This window comes from Miniopterus schreibersii (genome assembly GCF_964146895.1).
Source record: "Miniopterus schreibersii genome assembly, chromosome: 1".
In the NCBI taxonomy this organism is placed as follows: Eukaryota; Metazoa; Chordata; class Mammalia; order Chiroptera; family Miniopteridae; genus Miniopterus; species Miniopterus schreibersii.
This window is the reverse complement of record NC_138101.1, coordinates 20,562,571-20,587,818: the sequence shown is the minus strand read 5'-3', so window position 1 is coordinate 20,587,818 and position 25,248 is coordinate 20,562,571. Positions and strand designations below refer to the sequence as shown.

The following is a 25,248-nucleotide window of genomic DNA, read 5'->3' as shown; positions in this document are numbered from 1 at the left end:
TCCCTTCCTCTCTCTAAAAATTAATAAAAAAATATATATTTTAAAAAAGCATTTCATATGATTCTTGCCCCATTTTTTAATTTATTGATTTGAGAGAAACATCTACTTGTTGTTCCACTTATTTGTGCATCCACTGATTGCTTCCTGTGTGTGCTCTAACTAGGGGTCAAACCTGCAACCCTGGAATATCAGGACGGCACTCTAATCAACTGAACTACCTGACCAGCGCGGTTCTTGCCCTATTTTAATAAATGGATCTTCAAATGTCATACATATCATCTCCATCCCAGTAATAATGACCATCAATCACTGCTACCGTGGCCAACACCATTTCTGGATCACTAGGGCTGTCCCAGGCACTGCACTAGTTACTTGACACATGTTATCCTTACAGAGAGAAATGAATGGCTTTCTTTACCGTTCAACAAAAAGCTCTAGGCTAAGTCACATCTTCAGAACAGCCAGAAGCGAGAACAAACATGTCCAGGAGGAAGACAATGTTTGTGATCTGGGTATTTTTAGCAGAGTGCATTATTTAAATAGGTTATGAAGGTCTGAGCAGCGTGTGTGTTCTGTGTATGTTTAGGGGCAGTAAGCGGAAGTGGGGAAAGGAAAACATATTTTAGAAAGAAGACACATACTCTAAGCCATCAAAAGGAAGAGTAACTTTAATCCAGTTTCTATCAAGGGAGAACCCTTGTTCCTGTTCTCTTTTTCTTAAGCTCATATCCAATGCCATATGATAGCGTCACCTGGCAAAGGGGTGTGACAAAGGCTGCCCGGATTTGGCACCTCCAGCCCTTTTGTGGCTTTCTCTTCTCAATAAACCTTTGATAAAGGTCAGGTTTTGAAAGGCTGGGTTTTTCCTTGTTTGGCCTAAGTGTTTCTTGCTTAGAAGAATGATTGAATGTTCCTGAGTGTTAATAAATAAGTGGTTTCAGTGAAGCTTTTTGGAATCTATTTCCCTGAAGGCTGCTTGGTGGCGTGCCTAGGATTGGTTTGGTTTTGTGTGAAACTAGTAAATAAACAATGTAATTACCAGGTTCCCTGTCCCCGCAACTCCTGAGACGTGCAGAGCCACACATGTGACAAGACAGCAGGGTAAAAGATCTTCACCCAAAACCAGGAGTCAGAGGCTCTGAACTTCACCTTCAACTGACACAGTGCCAAGGCGCTGGTGTGGCAGAAGCCGGGTTTGAAGAAAAGAGCTCTCAGGGGCACTGGGGCAGCACAGGAAAGGATACATGAGCTATGTAAACATCTACTAGGAGAAAGAAAAGGCAGGCCAGCCCTAAACAAAGATGCATGAGTCTCATTAACTTTATTCTGAGGCACGAATAGTGGCCATAAGCCGAACCTAATTCACGAAACAGTACTTGACAGTCCTGGCTGTGTACAGGGGATATGTATCAGCATGAACTGGTTATAGCAACCCCATGTTGAACTGAGACAGGTTAGTAAGCCAGGAAAAGTGGAACGGGGACACTGAGGCAGATTAAGTTAGGGGAATAAATCTCATTTTGCAGTGTCAGCATAAATCTGATGAATATTCTGTTAAGATCTTCCCCTAAAATTCCCACCCTTAGAAGACAGATAAGAACCTCAAGACACAAACCCAGCTCAGGCTCTCTGGAGCATGCCCACGCCTTTCCTCCCTCTCAGGTGTGCATCTTTACTTTTCTCTCCTAAACTCCAGGGGTCCCCATGAAACTGGCAACCAGGGGAGCAAAGGGCAGTGGCAGCTGACGTCCTGAATTTGTCCCCAGGGCCCCTTTTCTCTGACCTTTCAGCGCACTAACAGCAGCCCCGCTGTGGCTCACTGCTTGCTTCTTCTACCCTAAGCCCTTCCTTTGTTTCACTGGCCCCAGCTTTAATAAACATACTCTCAAAATCACCTGGACTCGTCATGTGAAATCTTCCCTGCACGAAGTCAAAAACCCACACACTACCAGCTGGCCCAAGGCAGACCCACGCCGGGCCCAGGCCCTTTCTGGGGACAAAACAAGTTCAGGGAGGTCTGTTCAGTTCTTTCTATTTTTATGGATTGTCTCCGCACCGCCCCTCTCACCCCCGCTGTTATTAGGGAGAGAATAGCGCCTTTTTGGTAAAGCCAGGTCGAACAAACTCTTCTTGGTAAGTGGCTGACTGATGGGTAAACCAAGCAGATCAGCGTTCACCTGGGCTCAGGTGCTCCGCTGCTTCTGGTGAGATGCTGGTCTCACCTGGTTAGAAGAAAAATCCAGGTCCACGGTCTCTACATATGTTGGGGAATCCCTCAATTAATGGTATCCAGGTTCCCAAAAGCAGCAGACATTGAGATTTAATAGGATTAAGGAAAAAAGAAATCCTGGCTCCTTCCTTCACATAAATTGTATATAATGAGCAAACAGGCAGGTTTATTGGTTCATGATTCATTTGAGACTTAATTCCAATAAAGATGATGCGATGACATTTAAAAGCTTGGATGAAACTAGAAACTCTAGGACAACTGAAGATGATTGTGGTGGAAAACATAGGTCATCTTCTCAGCCCTTTTCCCAGGGTAAGAAACAGAAATGCTGAATGACTTGCTTTCTGAGCAGAGAGTGAAATAAGGATTTAAACTTTCATTCCCATGTATCTCACCAGCTGCTTGCCCACCCTCCCACCCTGCACAGAAGAGACCTGGTTCCATGGATGCTGGACCAGGGGTGCTGGCAGGTAGGGTGCAGCAGACGGGCGTTCACCTGGACTCAGGGGCTGTGCTGCTTCAAGGTGAAATGCTGCTCTCGCCTGGTTAGAAGACAAATCCAGACACATGGTCTCACCTCCACTAACACCTCCATCTTTGATGTCTGGGTATGGGGGTGATTAGAGGAATACTGTTTGCTGCATTTTGTTATTCTCTGCTGGTATTTTATGGGGCTACTAATAAAAACTCTGAGTTACACAAATCTTTTCCCCAGTGGGCACTGAGACTTTGCTACGGAGGGTGCTGAAAAAGGAGACATTTCGGGGTGACTCCTCAGGACAAAGGACCACCTGGCCTTGGGTGTGGTGGAGAGTGTGGATGCTCAATGGTGGCACCAGCTGTAGGAGAGAAGTTCATGCTTCTGGGGTTGTTCTGGGCTGAACTGTGTCCCTCCGAAATTCATCTATTGATGCTGTAACCCTCAGTACCTCAGAATGTGACTGGGTTTGGAGAGAGAACCTTTAAAGAGGTGATTAAGGTAAAGTGAGGCCCTTGAGGGGGGGAGGGGCCAATCCAATCTCAGTGGTGTCCTTACAAGAGACTAGGACACACAGGTGACACTCAGACTGAACTATGACCATGTGAAGAGTTAGCAAGAGCGTGGCCATGCGTAGGCCACGAAGAGAGGTCACAGGAGAAACCAGTCCTGCTGACACCTGGGTCTAGGACTTCTAGCCTCTGCAACTGTGAGAAAAGACGTTTCTGTTGCTTAAACCGCACAGGCCGGTGCTTTGCTAGGGCAGCCCCAGCAGTCTGTGGACGGTAATTCCAGTCGTGCCTTCAGAGAGGCGAGGCTGCGTCATTAGATCGCAAACGCCCCTGTCTCAGGAAGGCTCGCCATGCTTGCTGGCAAATAATTAATCACGAACTATTCAGGGCTCAATCTTAAATAAGGTACTGCGGGAGATAAAATATGTTTATGGGACATACTTAAACAATGTATAACCGTTTGGGGAAATAACACTTTCACATGAAAGAACAGCCAGCGACGAAAGGAACAGGTACGGGGTGACTGAGGCGGGGACAGAAAGCTGAGAGTTCAGATGAGGCTGTTTCTAGGTAGGTTTCTCCACAGAAATGGGTTCCCCGTTACCAACTTATTTCCTTGTACTAAAAGACCAATTTGGGAAAATAATTTTATATGGTGAATTATAAATAAGCATTTCTATTGTGAACAAAGAAAAGTGTAGGAGATCTGATTCCTTATCAGAGTAATATTTATAATTATTTTAGACCTTCCCTAGAAGGACAATCCAAAGCTAGGGGACATGTTTTTTTCTTTTAAGGGCCAGCCTTAGCTTGGTGGACTAAAGCCAAATAATTAATCCATTTTCCCCCTAACAAAGAATAGGCTACTATATTCAACTGACGCATTAAGTCAGCCCCACACTGAGACGTGCCCTGGGGAGAATCTGATTCCCAGGGGACCAGCTCCTAGGTCTGGAGATGCCGGCAGCATTTCCTTTACACCCCATTATTTCCAGGGCTCCGCACCTAGGCTTAGAGAAACTGGAACCAGGTAAATAATGAAGCAGATCATGACCTGATACAAATGTGGAAATCACAGAAAGATAAATATCATGTAAATGGTGGGGTGGGGGAGATCACTAATGGGTGTGTGTTTTTAAGTTAATACAAACTGTAACTGCCTTTGGGAACTACCTAACCTATACTAGACTGGAAATCCGCCTTTACAAGGACGAGATCTTCAGGTATAAGCGGTTGTTTTAGGGACAGTTCTGTTAAAATGCAGTTCGCATGTGTCCTTGGCATGAGAACTTGGTTCTCTGAAACCTAAGTTCTAGACTCTGCCTCAGTGATGCACTAACGAACTCTTTCACTTTAAACTAAAACCACACCCAGGTTCTAGATCAGGTTTCCCCACCTGGAAGGGAGTCAGGAAGGGACAACGCTCTGAGTCACAGGATTCCTTGTGTTAATTTATGCTTTGAACTCGCACTTTTCTGAGGTTTTCCTCAATGTGTATATATATTAATTTGGCAATCAGAAAAAAGAAACAATGAAACTATTAAACAAAGATTGAAGTTTCTTGGGTTTTTTTTATCTTTACCTGAAGATATGTTCGTTAATTTTATTACGTTTTTTGAAGTATGTTTTTATTGATTTCAGAGAGGAAGGAGAGGGAGAGGGAGACAGAAACATCAATAATTAGAGAGTCATTGATCGGCTGCCTCCTGCACGCCCCCCACTGGGGATCCAGCCCGAAACCCAGGCATGTGCCCTGACCAGGAATCAAACCGTGATCTCCAGGATCCTAGGCTGACGCTCAACTTCTGAGCCACACCGGCTGGGCAATATGTTCATTAATTTTAGAGAAAGAGGAAGGGAGAGAGGGAGAGAGAGATAGAGAAGGGGGAGAGAGAAACATCGATTGGCTGCCTCCTGTATGTGCCCGACCAGGGATGGGACTCCAAACCCCAGTATGTGCCCTGACCGGGAATCAAACCCGCAACCTCTTGTGCGGGATGACGCTCCAATCAACTGAGCCACCCAGCCAGGGTGAAGCCTCCTGTTTTCATACACAGGAAAACGGCAGCTGTCGGCAGGGAAGACACTCAAAGCTACTGGCAAGTCAAAGCCCAGGGATTCGAGGGCACATCTGTGATGGGTAATTAACAGACGTCCACTGTCTGCTGACTTCTTATCTAAAAACTTTTAAGCTTGAAAGGTTATGCAAGTTTCTTAGAAGTCTGTCACTTTATTATTTTTTCACAGTTTTACTGAGATATAATTCACATACCTGACCAGTAACCCACTTAGAGTGTACAAGTCAATGGTGCTTAATATATTCACAGAGCTGTCAACCATCACCACAATCAATTCAGAACATTTTCACCATCCTCACAAGAAATCCTGTACTTTTAGCCACAAATTCCTGATCCCCCATTGTCCTCAGCCCTAAGCACCAACCTACTTTCCATCTCTGCATTTGTCTATTTACTGCGCCTCTCCTATCAATGGAATTGGACAAGATGTGGTCTTTTCTACCTGGATTCTTTAACTTCTTTCACTTAGCATATTTTCAGGGTTCATCCAGGTTGTAGCACGTATCATATTTTAATTGTCCATTCACCAGCCAGTGGGTATCTGAGTTGTTTTCACATTTTGGCTACTATTAATAATGCTGCTACGAACATTCATGTACACGTCTGTTCATAGAAGCATCATTTTTCTTGGAGTAAAACTTTTCTAGGAATGGAATTGCTGCATAACACAATAATTCTACGTTTAACCTTTTAAGAAACTTCCAGACTAGTTTCCAAAGTGGATGCACCCTTTTGCGTTCCTAGAAGCAGTGCACAAGAGTTCAACTTGTCTCCATCCTTGCCACCTCTTGTTATTGCCCATCTTTTTAATTACAGCCATTCTCATGGGTGGCTACCATAAAGTGGTATGTCCTGAAGAATTCTCTGCTTACAGAAGCCCTACAAGTGAACATACACAAGTTCTTCACATGCATGCACTGATCTGATACCTAGTTTCTAGGCCAAACACAACCCCATCTATATGTCAGCAAGATTATTATCCCAATTTCACAAAGCAAGGGAGGCTCAGAGAGGTTGAGAAGCTCTAGAGCTGGGATTCGAAGCAACAGGGTTACCCTGTTTTGGTGGCTGCTGTGTGCACACATAAACTCATCAGGATCAGTTTGGGTAATGAAGTACCTGAACTTTATGAAATTAAAGCATCTAGTAACCATGAGTAAGATGCTCAAGGGACATGGCTCTTGGATTATAGCAACAAGCAACATGGGATCTTTTGAGAGATTAAGGAACAGAGAACTTATTCCTGTGGCCACAGAGCAGTTTAAAGGAACACGGGACTAAGCAGTCCCACATCGCTTTGGGTAAATTATTGTCTTTCTCACTACCACCCCCCGCCGCCACCCCTGCCCCAGGAAAATGACATTAATTGTCCTGGGGGTATGGTGATAAGTGGTGTTGAAACATGTGCTGTTTACCTTTGCCTTTTGGTCTGTGCACTTGAGAATGAGGCCAGTTTCTCCTGAGTTACTACGTTCTCTGAATGTGGCCAGATAGGTTATTTCAGTTTTGTAATTATTTTCCACTTTACATTAAATGCTGCCTTTCTTTTACTCCTTATAGTTGAGAAAACATTATTTTGCAATAAAAACGATTTTGAATTTTGGCCACAATCACAAGCAGTTCTGGAAATTAAACACTGTTAGTAAAAAGGTCCTGTTCACTACAATCCCTTTCTAGAAATCTATTCTGTGGACTGCATATATAATTATTACATCTTTATCTAGGCTCCTGCCAATTTTTAAACTTGTATCTGTGACTCCATTAACTAGGAGAACTCAAGGAAACTGATCTTCTAAATAATTCCTAAACATTGCTAAAGGTGGTATAAATATATTTTCAGGATACTTCCATTATCAGGACATCTTTATTTTTAAGTTAAATGTATTGGCATGACATTGGTTAATGACAATACATAAGGTTCAAGTGTACAGTTCTGTAATACATCATCTAGATATTGCACTGTGTGCTCACCACCCAAAGGTGTTTTTATATTTTTAGTTCTATTTTTATATATCATTTCCTGAAGAGAGACTATACTAAAAGTTCCTCCAACTTCAAGGATCTTAACAAAAGCATCATTCTGTTTTGGGGTGGGACAGAGTTAATTCTGGAATGAGAAATATAGACTCGAATGATCATTATGTTAAAAAAGTTTATTCTGAGAAAAGGATCTCATCTCATCCCTTAGCTTGTACTTGGCAGCCCTGCTGAAAGAGTTTACCCTCCACCGGGTGAGGGGTGAGGGGTGAGGGGTGAGGGGTGAGGGGTGAGGGGTGAGGGGTGAGGGGTGAGGGGTGAGGGGTGAGGGGTGAGGGGTGAGGGGGTGAGGCTGTGGGCGGGGTGGCCGTGATAAGACAGCAGTTCAAGCTTTCCCACTCTTACAATTTTGTGCTAGGGCTGAAGTGCTCAGCGGAGAAAAGCAGCCTTGTTTCTATGAACTGTGCGACTTCCTCCAGGGAAGGAGGACATGTGAGGAGGATTTCTCAATTTTATTTCTTAAAAGGTGCCCTGTAACTGCACTTCCTCTAAGCCCGCGGCTTTGTGCCTAGTTTGGCTGGAAGGCACCCTCTGGGTCTGGCAGCGTATGGAAAAGTCCAGAAGACCTTCCTCAACCAAGGGGTGGCGGGTCAAGCAGCAGGCCGGGAGCACTGTGCTGATGCAGCTTCCATAAGCGACCGCGCTGACCTCCGAAACCACGAAGCCGGTATTCTGTTCTGTCTAAAAGGCGGATTGAGCTCTTTTATAAGCCATTGGGGAAAAAATCTACTAAATGTTTATCAACCAATTTTTTGTTTTGTTAATCCTCACTAGAGGATCATTTTTCCACTGATTTTTTGTTTTGTTTTTGAGAGTGGAAGGGAGGTGGGAGCAGGAGGAGGAGGGGGGAAGAGAGGGCAGCACGGATATGAGAGACACATCAACTGGTCACCTCCCACGAGCCCGCCCGGGGCTGGGGGACGGGACCTGCCACCCAGGTACATGCCCTTGACCAGAGAAACACTGGCCAGGGCTGTTGATCAGCTAATTTCTGAATTTCTAAGGATCACTCAGTTTTCAGTCGTGTCAGTAATGCTACTGCGTAAAAATCCGTCAGAGGCGATCTAGCCTCCTGAAGGCAGCTGCTCTGAGCTGAGGCGGGTGACGCTGAAGAGGCAGTCTGCTGGCTAAGAGGGTGGGCTCTGGGGCCACACGACCTTGTCTGAGTCCCAGCTCTGTCACCTTGAGTAGCCGGCTTAGCCTCTGATCCCACTCCTTTAAGTTAAATAATGTACATAAACCACTTTGAATGCCCGGCGCATAGTAGGTGCTCAATGTCAGCTATTCCTGCTCTCCTGACAAAGAGGTTTTATCAAATACCAACATGATATGGGCCTTCCCCCTCTGCTTACCCAAAAACACATATTCCTGACATCCTGTATTTTATTTGGCTATGTCTTCATTGACTAAATTTTTCAGTGCCTACTGCTGTCAGGTAGTGGGCATTGAGGACTCACAGATGCCCACGCCACAGTCCTGGCCCTTGAGGGCAAGGAAACCTTGATGATGTCATCAGTTGAGACAGTAACAGGAGGGAGAGGAAATGTGGGGTGGGGCTGAGGCAGTGATGAATTCAGTTCCAGATGGGTTTAGAGGCAGCAGGGATGGAGAAGCAAGTGGGTCTGCCCTGCAGGCAGCTGTTTTCAAAGGGTCTGCAGCTGTGTCAGGACAGAAGGCTAGAGGCACGTGCACAGGAGCTGTGGGCACACGCAGTGTGACAGGGCCAGAGGCTGGTCAGGGAGCCAGCAAGTGGGAAGGACTGAGGGTGAAGGAGCCAGAGGCACCAATGTTTGGGAGCAAAGGTGGTGAAAGGGGTTTCTGGGTATCCCCCAGGGCCACAAAAGGTATTATGTGTGACTAAGTTTTGATTAATATTTAATTTACTAAATAAGTTAAACTACAATCCAAAAATGTAGTTTTCTCTTGAGTTGGGATCAACTACAAATCTTATAGTCCATTTAAAATTCTCTAAACTTTGTCAATCCTTTTAAGAGTGATTTTTCCACTTGGTTAATTAAAGTAAAAGACATTTTAAACACAAAATGTAATATATTTGATTTTCTTTTTAAGTACTTCAATTTTCTGACTAATAAACAAACCCTTCCCCAGTAGTTAAGTCATTTTATAAGACTAATAAATTAAACTAATAAATAAGGTGAATCTTTGGTTCTCTTAAATGTTTTAATCCAATATAAAACAGCAAAATTATCTCAAAAGTCTCAACTTAAAGATCCAATGTTTAAATCAGTCACCTAATGACATATTTTAAAGCAGAGTCACAAGGCGAAATCATGTTAACAAATTTTCTTAAAAACTGTGAATATTGTACATATTTAAATTATTAAATACAGACATTTCTTTGGGTATCGATACTTTGGATTTTATTAAGACTTAATTTTAAACTTTCCAGGGTTAAAACACTATCTTGTAAGAAATCTGCTTTAACATGGAATCCAAACCTGACAAAGGTCCCTCTTCTCACCTCTGTCCCCAAGATTCAAATTACTAGTTACCTAATTCTCGATTCTTCGCCTCCCTCCGAGGCCGCCTTGCCAGCTGACCGGAACCCGTGATTCCAGCCCCCTTTCACTCCTACTCTGAATCCCGTGCTCACCCTTCCTTGATGACAGTCGTCACTCACAGGACCTGCGACTGGATTCAGCTTCACTAATGCCTCCTGCATCAGACCTGCTAACAGGTCTGGCCGATGAACAGGGCCGCAGTGAGAAATGTGACAGCAGAATGGAAGGCCAAGGAAGGAGAATTTTAGAAGGGAAGGCTCCAGGAACGACAGCATGAAATGTGGCAGGGAGGCTCCGAGGTGAAAGGAGGAGTGTGACTATTAGGCTTAATGGTCATAAACTTAAACTGAAGATTCAGATTTCATCGCTGAAACTGTCATGTCATGATGTGGGTAGAAAACAAAAGCTGCACATTAGGAGTAAACAGGAAATGAGAAATTGGCAATGGCATTTAAAGGCATCAATGACTCAAGAATTCTCCAAGCCTTTTCCATTTAACTTAATATTTTAATAAGGGAAACAGTGAAGGAAGGAGAGAGGGAGAGAGAGAAAGAGAGAGAGAGAGAGAGAGAGAGAGGGAGGGAGGGAGGGAGGGAGGGAGGGAGCCTAAAAGCAGAGAAATCAGGCTCAAAGGAAGAGATGTTTGATCTGCATTTTATTTAAAAAAGAAAAATGTGTGTTTACTGAGAGTTGACTCCTTTTTGGGGGGGGAGGAAGGAGTGCTAAGAATTGGAAGAGACGGGATTAACTGGTGAAACCACCTGCCAGAGGACAGGGGCTGAAAGGAGCCCTTGTGTTGACCTTGGAGAGGAAAGGAACACCGCATGCGCCGAGAATGGGGGGAATGAGGAAAGGCTTGATAGGGAGGCAGATAACCACGCGGATGCGGGCGAGCAGGAAGCGAGGGCAACGCAGCCGAAGGAGCTGCCCGAATCCGGTCAGCTGCCAGGGGACACACGGAATCTGGGCTGGGACGCTTCAGAAATGGCCCAAAGGGGGCCATCACGGCTTGCGGTGGGGTGGCAGTTCATAAGGATCACAGATCAGAGAAGAAATCCTACAGGTTTCTATTCAAGCCAGTTAAAGAAAATGAGACAGGGGTGAAGATGTGGCTCAAGAGCAGTCACTAGCATCTCTTAAACCAGAAACCAGGTGCCCTGGCCCCCAGAACCATGCTCCCCGCCCGATCACACACACACAGAAACTGCCCCCCAATCTCCAGCTCTCTCCCTGGCTAATTTCCCCTCATTCCTCTGCTTTGAGCACAGTCACTGTCTTCTGGGACCTCTGCCCCTTCCCATCTAAATCAGCTCCCCCTAAAGGCTGTTACACACCCCTTTATCTTTCCTTTGTGGCACCATAATTTGAAATTCTACTTTTATTTATGTGACTATTAAATGTTCCTTTTCCAAGTAGATACTATGAGCCACATGAAGACAGGGACCTTTTTGTTCACTTCTGTATCCTGGTAGGCACACAGCTCAACACCTAGCTCAATAAATATGGTAAAGGAATGTATATTCCGAGTGTAGGGGGTGGGGGAATAGTATTCAACAATTTTATTTGCAAATTAAAATTTTGCATTTGTGAAAATGCCCACTAAAGGGTGCCAGCAAAGTGACTTATACTCACTCTATATGTCGGGCATGTGGGAAATGCTCAATACATATTGGTTGAGTAAGAATTTCTGTACTATTGGAATTTTAATTCCCTTAAGAAAAAAAAAATACCTCCAAGCTCCTTAATGTAATTTAAAGATATTACCAAAATATTTTAAAAACTACTTAAATAAGCAAATTAAGATTTTTCCAAACAATTAGACTTCATCAGTACTTTGTGAAAAACTGATTTATAGTGAAAAAACTGATCATATTACTAGGGTAGCTTTGGGGATCGCATATAACTAGAAACCTAATGTCATATTCTTGAAGTTTCACACTTTTGAGTATCTCAGAGACATCTCTTAGATCCGACTCTCAGATACTAAATAAACGTACCCATTTTTAGTACAGAAATTCATACATGCGCAAACATGCAGAAAGAAAAGACATCGCCAATGAATTGCCTGTCACCTTTCTCAGGGAAGGAAATGCATGAATACATGCATGAAGATTAGTAGCATACGGTAGGCAAATATTTTTCCATGTCCCACCCAAAGCAAACAAATGAAAATAGAAACTTCAAGGGCAACTGTAAAATGCCTCCAAATTTAAAGACGCAGCATCCCTTTCTACTTCCGTTTCCCTCTGTACTTCCATCAGAAATAAATGTTCCTCAACTGGTCCTAACGGAAAAGTTCTAGCAGGAAAACATTTCTGCTCTTTTGATTGTGAGGTAATTAATTTTTTTCTTACATTTCTATAATTCATGAAGCAAAAAAGCTGGACAGAAGGTACTCAAATGTTTGTTAATTATGGATATTAAGAGACACCACGTCCACCTTGTCTAGCCCTCAATTATTCCTATGGACCCTTAACATTCTAATTCTTTCATGGAAACTTAGAGGCTATAATAATCCCCACTAACAATCAAAATGTGCCACTGTTTAGGCATTTGATGTGTATCTCCCAAAGTGTCCCTGTGTCAGCATAAAGATGCTTTATTAACATTCATTTTGGCAGGTTAGAGGGAACATCAATCCTTGAGCTTTCAGAGCAGACTAATTTCAATCTCTCCTGTTGTCCATCTAACAGGTTTTGCATTTTAGTATAAAATCTGGTAACTATATGTCATACCAAGATTACTAGGAGTCTGATAGATTATTGCTTAGCCTGGCCATAGCTGAAAAGCACAATTAGAAACATAACCTTTCCCAGGTATCTTGGAAGATGCACACACACGGTCCAGGACCAGGTTGGAAGGACGTGTGGATGTGTGTGTGTGAGTGTGTAGTATTAAAAATAAAACAGATAGTAATTTAAAAAATGGAAATGTTTAAGATATGGAAAATGCAGAGTTGAAATCAATTAATAAAACACTGGAAACAAGCTCACCAAATTTGCAAAATGGGAGCAGAACAGTGTCCTAAAGACAGCGGCCCATTTCGTGATGAGCAGCAGATGTCAGGTGTAGTTCAGTGCTGACAATAGTATTCTCATCAGCTTAAGGGCAGAAGGAAAAAAGCTTCAGGCACCAAGGGCAGGAAAGCCAAACACAGCCCCTGCCAGACTGGGGCATGTAACTCCCTGGGTAACTCCTGCTCTAAGGACAAGACAGTTCTCTATCCTGGTCTGTGAACCCTGACCCAGAAGCATCCAGTTCGCTGCGCCACCAGCACATGAGGGGGGACAAGCTGCAACACTGCTCTGGGCCCACAATCAGGCCAGGGGTGGCTGTGAGTCTGTAAGATAAGAACCAGTCCCTGAAACGCACTCTGTGAAAAGGGCCTTTGAGAAAAGTCCTAGGAAGTGAGAGCTCCCAAGACAGCTGGGGGAAATCACGGAGACTGTCAACTAATTAGAATAATTTTTGAATTATTAGGAAATTAGGATATTAATACATTGCTGCAGTGAGAAGGGTCCTCACTGACACTCCCTTAAATCCAATGTCCATTTCCTCAGCATCACCAGCTAGGCAACGCAGCAGCTGAGTGCCCCTAACGTATTCCGAGAGAGAGAGAGAGAGAGAGAGAGAGAGAGAGAGAGGGGGGGGGGGGGAATGTGTGTGTGTGAGGGGTGTGTAGGAGGGAGCTGTGTGAGTGCCACCCAAGTGTGGAGTCTTTCCTCCCTGAATTTCGGTTCTGCCTCTTGGACCTGAGGTCTAAGTAAAGGCTGCTGATTCCTTTCATGAGTGTTTTACAGTATGTTGAACATGATACTGGACACTGCCTGTCTCAGTGTGAGCACATAATTTATTGAAGGGCAGATTTATTCACACCACAGTCCAATAAAAGCCAAGTTATTCATAGGTACAGTGAGTAAGAGAAGACCTAGCTTGCTGTGGTAGAAAGGATTCTAGACTAAGAGTTAGTATGTCCCTGGATTCTCATCTTGGCCTTGCTGTTAATTTAGGGTCATGTGGCTTTGGCTAAGCCATTAATTAACCTCTCTGGACCTCAGTTTCCTTAGGTATGAAATGGAGATGTTGAACTGACTCCCTTAAATTTTTTTTTTTAATTTATTCATTTCAGAGACAGAGAGGAAGGGGTGAGGGAGGGACAGAGAGAGAAACATTGATTTGGTGCTTCTCTTCTTTTTTTAAAAAAATATTTTTTCTTCTTTTTAAAAAAATTAAATTTATTTCAGAGAGAGAAAGGGAGAGGGAGGGAGAGAGATAGAAACATCAATGATGAGAGTCATTGATCGGCTGCCTCCTGCACGCCCCCTACCAGGGATGGAGCCTGCAACCGGGACATGTGCCCTGACTGGGCATCGAACCTTGATCTCTCGGATCCTAGGTTGCTTAGCCACGCCAGCCGGGCAAAACAGGTTCTTCTTAATTGGTTTTCTCTCCCCCCAAGTCTGGCCTCCGGTCTCCCAAACTGCAGCTAGAGATGCAAATTGTATTACTTTCCAGTTTAAAGCCTTCAATAGCTTCTCACTGTTCTTTAAGATAAAGACCATTGCCTTATAATGTGGTTATATTATCTGTAATTCACTCTGAGATAGGTCAGCACAGATAGTCTGAGATTTATGAGTGTGATTTCAATCTGTACCCTAGGATCTGAACTAGATTAGCTGCCCTAATCAGGAATATACACTTCAGAGATGATAATAAGAATTTTATTATCAGACGGCTACAGTTCAGAGGTGGTTTCTACAGTTATGCCAGCTTCTTTATCTCTAACCAACGCAAAGAACTTTATTAATTATCGAGCGAGTGTTAGAAGAAGTTATTTTTCCTTGCAGTCAGTTCTGTATAAGATGTGTGGGTGGGCTGGAAATGGAGGAGAGCCATTCCCACTCCTGTATCATCTTGCAGACGGTAGCAATCAGGGAACCAGCGATGGCAACAGTGCCCAATGCTTGTTGCTAACAAATGCCTTGTCCAGTGGTAGCTCAAAGGCTTCTTGCTGCTTAAACTCTGAGGTTAGCTCCTCCCTGCCTCTGATGAGTGTCACACTGCCGCTAATGAACTGTCCAGGAAATATATGGAGAAACTAAAAAAACAGAAAGCGGGACTTCACCTAGCTTACATAGCAGGATGCGTGACTGTCTCCACTCCTGCTCACTAATCGACGCTGGCATGTGGAACTGAACTGAGCCGGAGATTTGTTTTTGGAACAAGTATGAGGCTGTGAGGAAGGAGACCTTGACCCTCACACACATCTAAATATTGGAGGTTTCAACATCGCCACCCCCTCCAAAAAAAAAAAAAGCCCCTAAATAAATAAAAAGGATCAGATTAGTTGAGGTCAGATTCTAGTTCGTGGCTGACGAAGCCCTGCGTGATCTAGCTTCCTTCCGCCTCCCGTCTTCCTCGCCAGGTACTCAAGACATTTCCAGGGACACTGCCACCTCGGGGTGTGAGCATGCCGTCCGCATTCCCATCCCTGAAACTCTCTCTGCTTAGTTGGATCCCTCTCGCCCCTCCTCCAGCCCCCATGCCGCCCCTCGCAGAGGCAGGACTCCTCCCTGCAGCCCACCCAGGAAGGTGCTGGTGGTACGTCTGTGTAACCAATGCACTGACACCTGACAGGCTGTATCCCTACCACCTGGCACAGCCTCATTTGTTCAACAGAAGATCATTTAGATTTTAGCCCATACAGCATTAACGGGGAAAAAAAATAAAAATAAAAAGATGTCACTAAGTTCACTAAGTGATGAGGACCCTCCACAGTGAAAACACTTTCTAATACATAGTTTTTAAATCCAGCTAAAGTTACGAATGAAAGATGAAGAATATATAAAAGGCCACAGGCCAGGCAATGACCCTCTTTTTAAAACAACAATAAATGCCACCTTACTTATTTTGAAAATCCTTCATGGAAATGAGCACCAGGAAAAAGTCGCCTTCCTCATCTCTTGTTCCTCCATATTGCACAGTGTCCCTTCGTCTGGACACTTACAGAATGGTCACTTCAGCATGTCATTAAGTTCTGCTGTCCCAGACGACCCCACTTTTACTTTGCTTCCTCAAAACTAACTCACTGGCACCCTCCCTGCTTGCTGCTGATACAAACACGGAACTGTTCGTACCTCTCACCCCCAAGTTCTTTACATGCTTGAGGTGCAGGAAGCACTTACAGCCACCCCTGGTGCAAGCCTGTCGTTTTACATCGAGAACACTGAAGGCCACAGAGGCTGAGCATCTGACTTACTAAACAGTTACTAAGTGCAGACGCCCGCTAGGGGAAGCAGTCAGCTCCCTAGTTTTAGAGAGAAGAAAACAAAAACCCAGGGTGGTGGTGGTGGTGGGGGGAGGTCCATGAAATTCCTCCTGAGGTCCCACAACAAACGGCAGGGTCAGGATTCGCACCTGACAAGGGGAGTGCAGCCCTCATTCCAGTCTCTTCTGGGACAGCGAGTGGCATCTTTCATTCCTGGGAGACTCACTGTGGAAGTGCTGTGGCCCACGTGGCTTAGTGAGGGAAGGAGGGACAACCCTGCCCCGGCTTCTGTTCAGAGGGCTCACAGGAACTCCCTGCAAGCACCAAGGAGTGGAGGCTTAACAGGGCCACGCGTGCATCTGCTGCTGTCACCTGCGTCTGAGGCTGACTGGGATGATTTCTGACTGTGGGCGTGTGCACGGGAGCCGCGCCCAGCCACACAGGCCATCAGGGGCCCTGCAAAATGCTGGGGGGGCAAATTCCTCAGTTTTCACTTGTTTGCCTGTTTTGCTTTTTGTTTGTCTCAACTATAGGACAACTGTCTCAAGGGTTGCGATTTCAGTCATTTTACTTTCTCTAAAGCGACTTTAGCTTCCTTACTGTTGTTATATAAAAGTCACACTCCTTTGCCCCATTAAATTTTTGAATTTAGGCAAGGTATTGGCTTTCTCCACACTAGTGGCTGTGACTCCTCTACCTTCCTCTGATGGCTGGCTCTCCTCCCAGAGCCACAGCCTAGCCCTGTGCTAAGCGCCAGAAATCGTCGCATCAGTAATCGAGGCGGGGCTCGTTTTACGGCAGGCACTGCGGGGTGGGGATCCGGCCCCCAGCAGTGGGCTTCTGAGGCCGGGCCTCTGCCTGACTTGCAGTGTATCTCTCAGGCTTTTATTATGTCCACTCCTAGAACACTTGGCTCCCTTCACCAAAACCAAATCCCAGAGAGAATCATAAAACCTGCCGCGTCAAGTTTGAGAGAGAATGCAGATAAGTTGTGCTTTGTAAACTAAATCTTCACTGTCTTGCCAATTAATTCTGTTTTATGATTCTCTTCAGCAACGACTGCAGCAGTAAATGCATTTTGTTTCACGCCAGGCAGCTAGCAAACCAGGATTCAATCCCAGGTCGGCTTGACTTCAAAACGTGAGCTCTCCCAACTTCTTCACGGGGCGGCCAGAGGCTGGGAAACAGGACAGCAGGAAGGACGTGTGCAGTCGTTTAGTGAGGGTTTAGGGCTCAGGGTTAGAAACAAGGGGTCCAGCTCTAGTTTTGTTTCCAACTTGTGGGGTACCCTTGAACCCTTTCTTCTCTCCAGGCCTCAGTCTTCTTATCCATAAAAGACAGATGTTTCCACCCTTTTGGGGTCATGATTCTGTAATCTATGGGCATTTTTTTAAGCCTCGGCTTAGTTGCTTAAGAACAGGCTTAAAAAATGTATTTGGGGGAAAAAACCAACATCTTTTTATTATTCAAAGAATCAAAGGAAAAGGCTGCAAAATAGCTCACATTGTTCAAAACATAAAGTGTCATTTGTTGCCATTGGGATCCATATATGAAAATTAAAAAAAAAAAAAAAAGAAAACCAGGTGAGGAAAGAAATTGGTTTTTATCATCAATATAAACTCTCAAGTACTCTTCTGAGTTTGGCAAAGTGTATGTAGAAGACAAAACAAGACCAAAAAGTGATCAGATTGAAAATTTCCTCCAAAGACCAAATACAACCTGCAGCGTGTTTCAGTGGACAGGCAACACTGGGCTTGGAGTCACCAGACAAGGGTTCGAGTCTTGGCATCGCTAAATCTCAGTGTCCTGAACTGCAAAAGGGGCGTAATATTTCTACCTATACAGATGTCCACGGGGCAGCTGGGGAGGTCTAATGAACAGAAGAACTCTGTGAAGAACTGTTTCACTATAACTAATTGCCTGCCAAAAAATTCTCTCATTATATATATATATGGGAAATTTACATAGACATACAGATTTGGAACTTTAAGTCTGAATTGCCTTTTGGCAAAACCACCATCACCACAAAATGTATCTTCTTTTTCAGTAGCAAAGAAACACATGCGAAGATAACATCCCAACCGAAGGCTGGGGAACAATTCAGAGCTTGGCAGTCCAGAACCATCTGCACTTCCTCTTTACTTTCCCTGGAGCCCAATTTGGCACCAAGGCCAGTGGGATGTGCTCTGAAATGCCTTCCAGGTTGGACCACTGGCCTCTTATTTTTCTCACCACCCCTCCCTTAATCTGAGCTGTCCTCACGGCAGGCCCAGACGACAGCAGAACCTCCTCACGCTCCCCTCCTGGCGCTCGTCAGGGCTGCCGGCTTCACCTTCCTAACAAGCAGACTTCCTCAGGATCCGAGATCCTATCAGTCTCACACTGCGTCCCTCTGCTGCAGAAACATGCTCCTCTAGTCCAGGAATTCCTTCACGTGCCTGCAGACTCCAGCCTCAGGGTCCAGGCTCTTCTCCCGGCCTGGAATGTTCTGCCACCAGCTCCTCCTACCGCTTTCCCCTTGCTCCCTTCGGTGCAGTGTTTCTCGGGCTTGACTGCGCTCGTGAATCACCTGGGATTTTGTAACACGCAGATTCTGACCCAACAAATCTGAGGTGGCTCAAGACTCTGCGTTTCTGACCAGTTCCCAGGTGACGCCCATGCAGGTCCATCACTCACCAGCTGCACCTGGGCTTCAGTTTCTCCACCTGTGCAGTCGGCATTCCGCCTTAACCTCCAGTGTTGACGTGCGAATTAAGTTAGGTAAGTAATACAGAGAGCTCGGCCAATCTGGCAGATCGCAAAAATGGCCACAATTCTCCACCCCTCCTGAATCCACACAATTCTCTTAAAACAGGTTAGAAGAGAAGCGACACGTGTCTGTTTCAGGCTAGGACTCAATGCTCCCTGACTCCACGGTCCCTCTTACAACTCCACTGAGCCTGCCCGATGAAGGGGGCATGAGGCTCAGCTGCTGGCCAGCTGACTCAGCCGGTGGCCAGCCAATCCTCAGAGGCAGAGCCACCCTGCGACCCCATACGCATAAGGGAGCCTGGGAAAGACAGCGGATTCTCCAGGCCCAAACTGCTGATCCACAGTCATAACCTAAATAAACGCTGGTTGTTTTAAGCTATTATGTTTTAGAGTGCTTTGTCATGCAGCAATAGATAAATGATACTGTGCATATAAGTAATTTCTCCATAAACAGTGGCTATAACATTTTAAGAAAAAGGTACTTAACAGAAAATGAATTTTCCATATCACTAAAATTTGTACTTTCCAGTCAGTAGTAGGAGGATGACTGAACTGGGAATTGGGGTTCTTAGATTCTGGTCCTAGCAGCTTTTCCAGTGTGCAGCCTTATGACCTGGGACATATCATTTAAGTTTTCTGAGCCTCAGTTATTTTTTTTTCTAGCTCTAAAAATGACTGAAGGTACATTTTCCCAAAACACAATACTTAATTTCCTTGCTAACAGATAGTCCAGCGCCCAGTTTTACTTTTCTTGTAGGCTTGGGACTGAATCACAACCAACCTTCACTGTATTACCTTGGCTATTAGCGGATGCTTGTGGCTACATTTCACACTTATCATAATAGCCGTATACTGAACCTATAAGGTGGGCCTCCTTGCTATGAACCCAGTTAAACAAGCTCATTACGAATCAAAAGATAAATAATGCCAAATAAGTTTCAGTGAGAATTAAGTATGTGGCTCTTAACTATTTGCAAGGGGAGACGGACTTCTTCTTTTTTAAGATTTTCTATTGATTTTTAGAGAGAAGGGAAGGGGGAGGGGAGGGGGGAGGGAGAGGGAGAAGGAGAGGGGGAGGGAGAGAAACATTGATGTGAGAGCAAAACATCGACTGGCTGCCTCCTGAACGCCCCCTACCAGGGATTGCACCTGCAGCCTGGACATGGGCCCTGACTGGGAATCGAACCAGCAAACTTTTGGTGCATGGGCCAGTACCCAAACAACTGAGCCACATCAGCCAGGGCAGGTGGATTGCTTTTATTCATTTCTAGATTGCAGTAAATATTCTGGAGAGCAGAGGTTGTGTAGTCTGATCACCAAATAAGAGGGATACTGTTTTATAGCCATCAAGTATGAATCAAATCTGCCTGTATCGTGCAAGATATGTACTCAATTATCAAATGAGTGGGAGATTTAACACCAAAATGAAAAATTCCAAAACTCGTGTGTGTAGAGATCAACTTTGAGACTAACAAGTGAATTACAAATACATCCAAATACCTGTTATATTAAAAAAGCTATACATGTAGCAGTGAGTCAATAACCAGGGTGAGTTTTCTTCTCCAACAGGCACTCAGTGACTCTCACACACCACTGCTCCACACTGACACTACACTCCTGCAAATATAATATAGTCTTCTCTGTGACATACAGCAGGCCATGTTGTGACCAATTTAAAAAAAAAAAAAAAAAGGCTGTTCTACTGCCCATATCCGCTACTGTTACAGTCAGAAGTCAGGTATTTTTCTTCCTAGAGGGAGTTAAGCTAAATCAAAGAACATGTATACACTACGAAGGCAACAGTTTATCTTAACTTTGCCTTCAGATGTATATATTTAAGTCTACATAATGAAGCACTAGGTTGTTCAAAGTGTGAAATATATTTGGCTCATTCTTTATTTTTTTCTATGATAGAAACGAAGTATATGGGGCCCTACAGTAACTTGAGTCCGTAGGGAAAGCACTGCAATAAAACTCGGCTTATGGTTATCTACTTGGAACAAATGTATTCTAAAATATGTAAATTAACTTCAGAGACTTAAGCCAGCTAACATTTTTCTCTGAGTTAATTTCCTAAATACTTTTGCCTCTCTATCTTTTAAATCAATACACTTCTCTCTCTCCTCTTGTGGGTTTTTACAGAAGCTACTTCTCTTGTATCTTTCCCATTTAATTCTTCTCACTGCAGTCAGAAGTTTTCTAAGTACACATCTGTTCCGCTTAACGTCCTCCGTGGCTTTTCTGAAGGCAAGGACTGTGTCCCCAGCACCTCACACAGGGTCTTGGTGTCTCTGGGTCTACAGATATGCTGTCAGGATTTCATTTAATTTTAGAGAGCCACCTGTATTCTGAACAGAACAGCGTTCACTGCCAGGGGTGAAACTTGGGACATGATATTCTTTCTGTCCTATGCAGCTCAGGAGCATCTTTTCTAAGATGCTTAATGACTGAGTCAGTATTTCAAGTTAAGTATCTGCTTCAGGACACATGTGCATCCGATGGGTGTGTTGTGTTTTAAGATAAGGTCATTTTGATGACATAGTCCTTCTCAAGATTCCAATCTCTATGGGACTTTGACTTTCTTAGGGTGCAAGTAGATAAAATATTTCATTTTATTTTCTTAAATAGCACTCACCTGGTAACCAGACTAAAAAAGGTACAACTGGGTGATCAGGACCTGCAGATGGGTAAAGGCTCACATCTACTCGTCCCTATCAACTCCTCTTTTCTAAATATCTAGAAATTTTATCTGCAACCAGATAATCTAAAAACCAAAAAAGGAAAAAAAGGGCAGGACAGAGGTACTATTTAACCAAGACTGCTCCAAAGAGCCCAAGATTCAGGGTGATTGGCAAAACTGTGGAACTAGGGGAATTTGAAGCATTCCAGGTGAAGGAAACCCAGCTGCTGGGAGGTTGGTATTCAATTATTGGGAAACTGGCGTCCATTCCAAGAAGCCCAGTCAATGGGCTCTGGGGCACCCAGGGCAGGGCAGTTCCAGGAGCCAGGAGGGCATACCTGCTCTGCCACTGGGGCTGGGATTCTGGCCACAGCTTAGCCAGGTAGTGTTTCCAGGCTCAGGGAGGCACTAGGCGGGAAGTCAGGGGAATCCTTCCATTTTTTTTTTTTTTAGGTTAACATATTTCCTTGATATACACGTTTTCTGTTTTAAATTCCAGATATGCCAGAGCTCTCAGTGCATAGCTAAGATTCCTCACATTTATCTTTCCATGTCATTGCCTATCTAAATCTTGAGAACCACTGAGGGCCAGGCCCCGGGGGCCAGGTGCCATAAGACAGGCACTTATCGCAATGTTGAAGGAAAGAGCAGAATCCGGATGGACGCAGAGGAGCCGAAGAGAAACAAGAGGGGCCCTGCCTTCCTTTATCAGCGTCTGTGCCATTTCTCCTCTGTCATCAAGGCAGCTTCCTATAACTGACTCTACACACTTCAGATAAATGCAAGTAACCCCGGAACTCAGATAAATGCAAGTAACCCCGGAACTCAGATAAATGCAAATAACCCCAGAACTCTACCTTCGGCGCTTCAAATGACTGTTTCAGTGACCCGCCTCTGACGGCCAGGGTGTTCTAAAGGGGCTGGTGTTGAGCCTTCAAAGGCTTTAACATCTGTCGTCTCCTGAAAGCAGTATTAGCTGGAGTTTTCATATACACTCTATTGTCTTTATAAGCAGCAACCAATTTCCACTTCTTTTTCATTCAACTCTCAGATGTTTCTCATCTTTTCCCCGGCTGGGGTTCCTCCCAACCGCTTGGTTACCAGCACCCAGGACCCCCCAGGACCCCCCAGGACATCCCCGAGCCCCGGGGAGAGGCGGCTTCAGTAACTCCCTCTAGAAAACTTCTCTATTTACTGATTTTGACCCACCTCACGGAACGCTGACTTCCTCTAAACGCGCCAGGCAAACGTCCACCCAGCCGTGCAAAACAAAACGCACTCAATTACTAAAGGGGCTTTTGTTTTGTGTTTAGGTTTAATTACAGGGCTGGAGGGAAAAAACACACAACAAACCCCAAACATGGATTTCTGTCTTACATCACTGGAAACCTTTTTCTGCGGTGGTTTGTGAAAATCTCACCTCCTCGGGGCTGCCAAGGTCAGCGAGCGAGCAGGAGGAGCCTGATTATTACACAGCCGGCGAGCAGGCTGTGCCCGCTTAGCCCGCCGCGCCCCGCGCCTCTCACGCGCCCCCCCGCCCCGCGCCCCCCCCCCCCCCCCCCCCGCCCAGGGCGCCCGGCCCGCGGGGGCAGATCCCGGGACCCAAGGGCATTCCAAAGAAACAGCGGCGGTCACGGGCCATTTCCGTTTTATTAAAAAAAACACCAAAAAACTCAAGTGCTCAGAAACAGGGGAGGGGGACTTAGAAACACAGGAAAGTCTCTTGCAGTTTTTTCCAACTGAAGTTGCCCGGCGCTGATGAAAGTTCATTAGTTGGGTTTTTAAAAACAAAGGCGCTTCGCACCCAAGCAGACGCCGCCCTGACCACCTGCCTGGGTCTCCGGGGCTTTGGGAGAGCCCCCCCCCCCCCGCCCGTCCTGGGTTTGCCCGAAGTCACCCGACGGCGGGGCGCCTCACCCCACTTCTGCCTCACCCCGCGGCAAGAGGAACAGAGGAACAGACAGAGCCCGCGAGAGCAGTCGGGCGGCCACGCCACGCGCCCCGGCCCCCGAGGCTTCCCCGCGGCGCGCGCGGGGCGGGGCGGGGCGGGCGGGCGCACCTACCTGCGGCCCGGCGGCGGCGCGGGGGTCGCGGCGCCCATGGCTTCGCGGGTCGGGCGGCCGCGCGGGAGGCACCGGCGGCTCGGCGGCTCGGCGGCGCCCGGGGCCCGCGGCGCTCGCAGCGGCGGCCGCGCGGCGGTCATTGGGCCCGCGCGTCACGTGGGCCGCCCGGGGCAGCCGCCCCAGCACGCGCCACCCTCTACCTGCGCGCCCCGCGCCGCGCGGCCGCCCCGGGGGGGGCGCGGGGGCGCCCAGGGCGCGCGCGCTCGGACCCCGGGAGCCCGACCTCCGCCGCCCGCCCGCGGCCCGGGCTGGCCTCCCCGACGCCCCGGGGCAGAAACCCGGGGGCTCGGCCCCCGAGCGCCACACCCGGGTGGCGCGCCAGCCTCGGCCCGTGCGGGACACTTTCTCTGGCGTGCCGTCGGGAGAGGGGAGCTTGCCGTGGCTCGGGACGGAAGTGGGGAGATGAATGAATGCCCCCGGGCCAGTAGATCTGTCCCCCGCACCCCCGTTCCTCCCTCTGGGGCCCCGCAGTTCTGGACTGGCCCCGCAGGCCTGGCGCGCGGCGCCCGCCTTCGCGACACAGAGGGTCCGAGCGCAGCGCAGACGCCGCCACGGTACTTCCCGGGGCTGCACCGTCCCCGCACCCTCTAGACCCAGCGGGAGTTCAGTGGGAGCGGCTTCCCGCCCCCACCTTCCCTCCCTTTTCCTGGGGTGGGAGCCGGGGCTGCAGCGCTTGGGCCGGCCTCCTGAGCCCCGCGCCTGTGCTTGCGGCCCACGCGCCCGAGGCGGGTGGGGAACTGACGCTTCACCCTGAACTGCGAAGCCGGCGACGGTCCACCTGCGCGGAGTGAGGCTCGCGCTTCCCGGGCGCAGGTGTTAAGCAACCGCGCCACCTAGCGGCCCCTCCAGCTGCTCCGGGGACGGGGACGCTGGAGCAGCCGCGGAGTACACACAGGCTGCCCTTAGATTTTTTTCTTTAATTATTTTTGTTTTCGTTTGAAATATTACAGATGTCCCTTTTTCTCCCCAATGACCCGTTCCACCCCGTCCCACCCCCCTCCCCGGTCCCTCTCCCCAGCATGTCCGTGTCCTTGGGTTGTGCATAGATGCATATAAATTCTTTGGTTACTCTCTCCCCCTCCCCCCACCCGCCCTCCTCCATCCCTCTGACATTCCTCAGTCTCATCTATGCTTCCATGTCACTGAATCTATTATGTTCATCAGTTTATTAAGTTCTTTAGAGTCCACATATAAGAGAGGTCATGTGATGTTTGTGTTTCTCTGCCTGGTAGATTTTAATGTTTCCACTTAGGTGACTCCAGCGCCGTTTACATGGCTTTGCCTTTACGGAGTGAAACTCGTTTCCTGAGTCTTCCCAGTCGGGTAGTAGCTGCAGGTTTTCACAGTGACAGGTTTATGAGGGAAGTTGTGCTCCGTTTTACACAATTTTCTGATAAAACCCTTTGTCACAATAAAGGAACCTCATGATCAACTTCTAGCTGATGTTTTAATAATGTCCACAGGATATTGGCACATTTATCAGTTAGATTATTCTTTTTTTAAAAAATGTTTTTATTGATTTCAGAGAGGGAGGGAGAGAGAGAAACATCAGTGATAAGAGTCATTGAT

At 46.4% G+C, this 25,248-nt stretch overlaps 1 protein-coding gene across 1 annotated transcript in view; it reads right to left on the bottom strand.

The window, feature by feature from the left end:
- The window catches only part of PGCKA1 (PDCD10 and GCKIII kinases associated 1), a 65,021-nt gene extending 41,313 nt beyond the window's left edge, over positions 1 to 23,708 (bottom strand). The window contains exon 1 of the mRNA XM_081150210.1: positions 23,620 to 23,708. The gene's annotated coding sequence lies outside the window, so the exon portion shown is untranslated. The remainder of the gene's footprint in view (positions 1 to 23,619) is intronic.
- Positions 23,709 to 25,248: the final 1,540 nt, after the last annotated feature.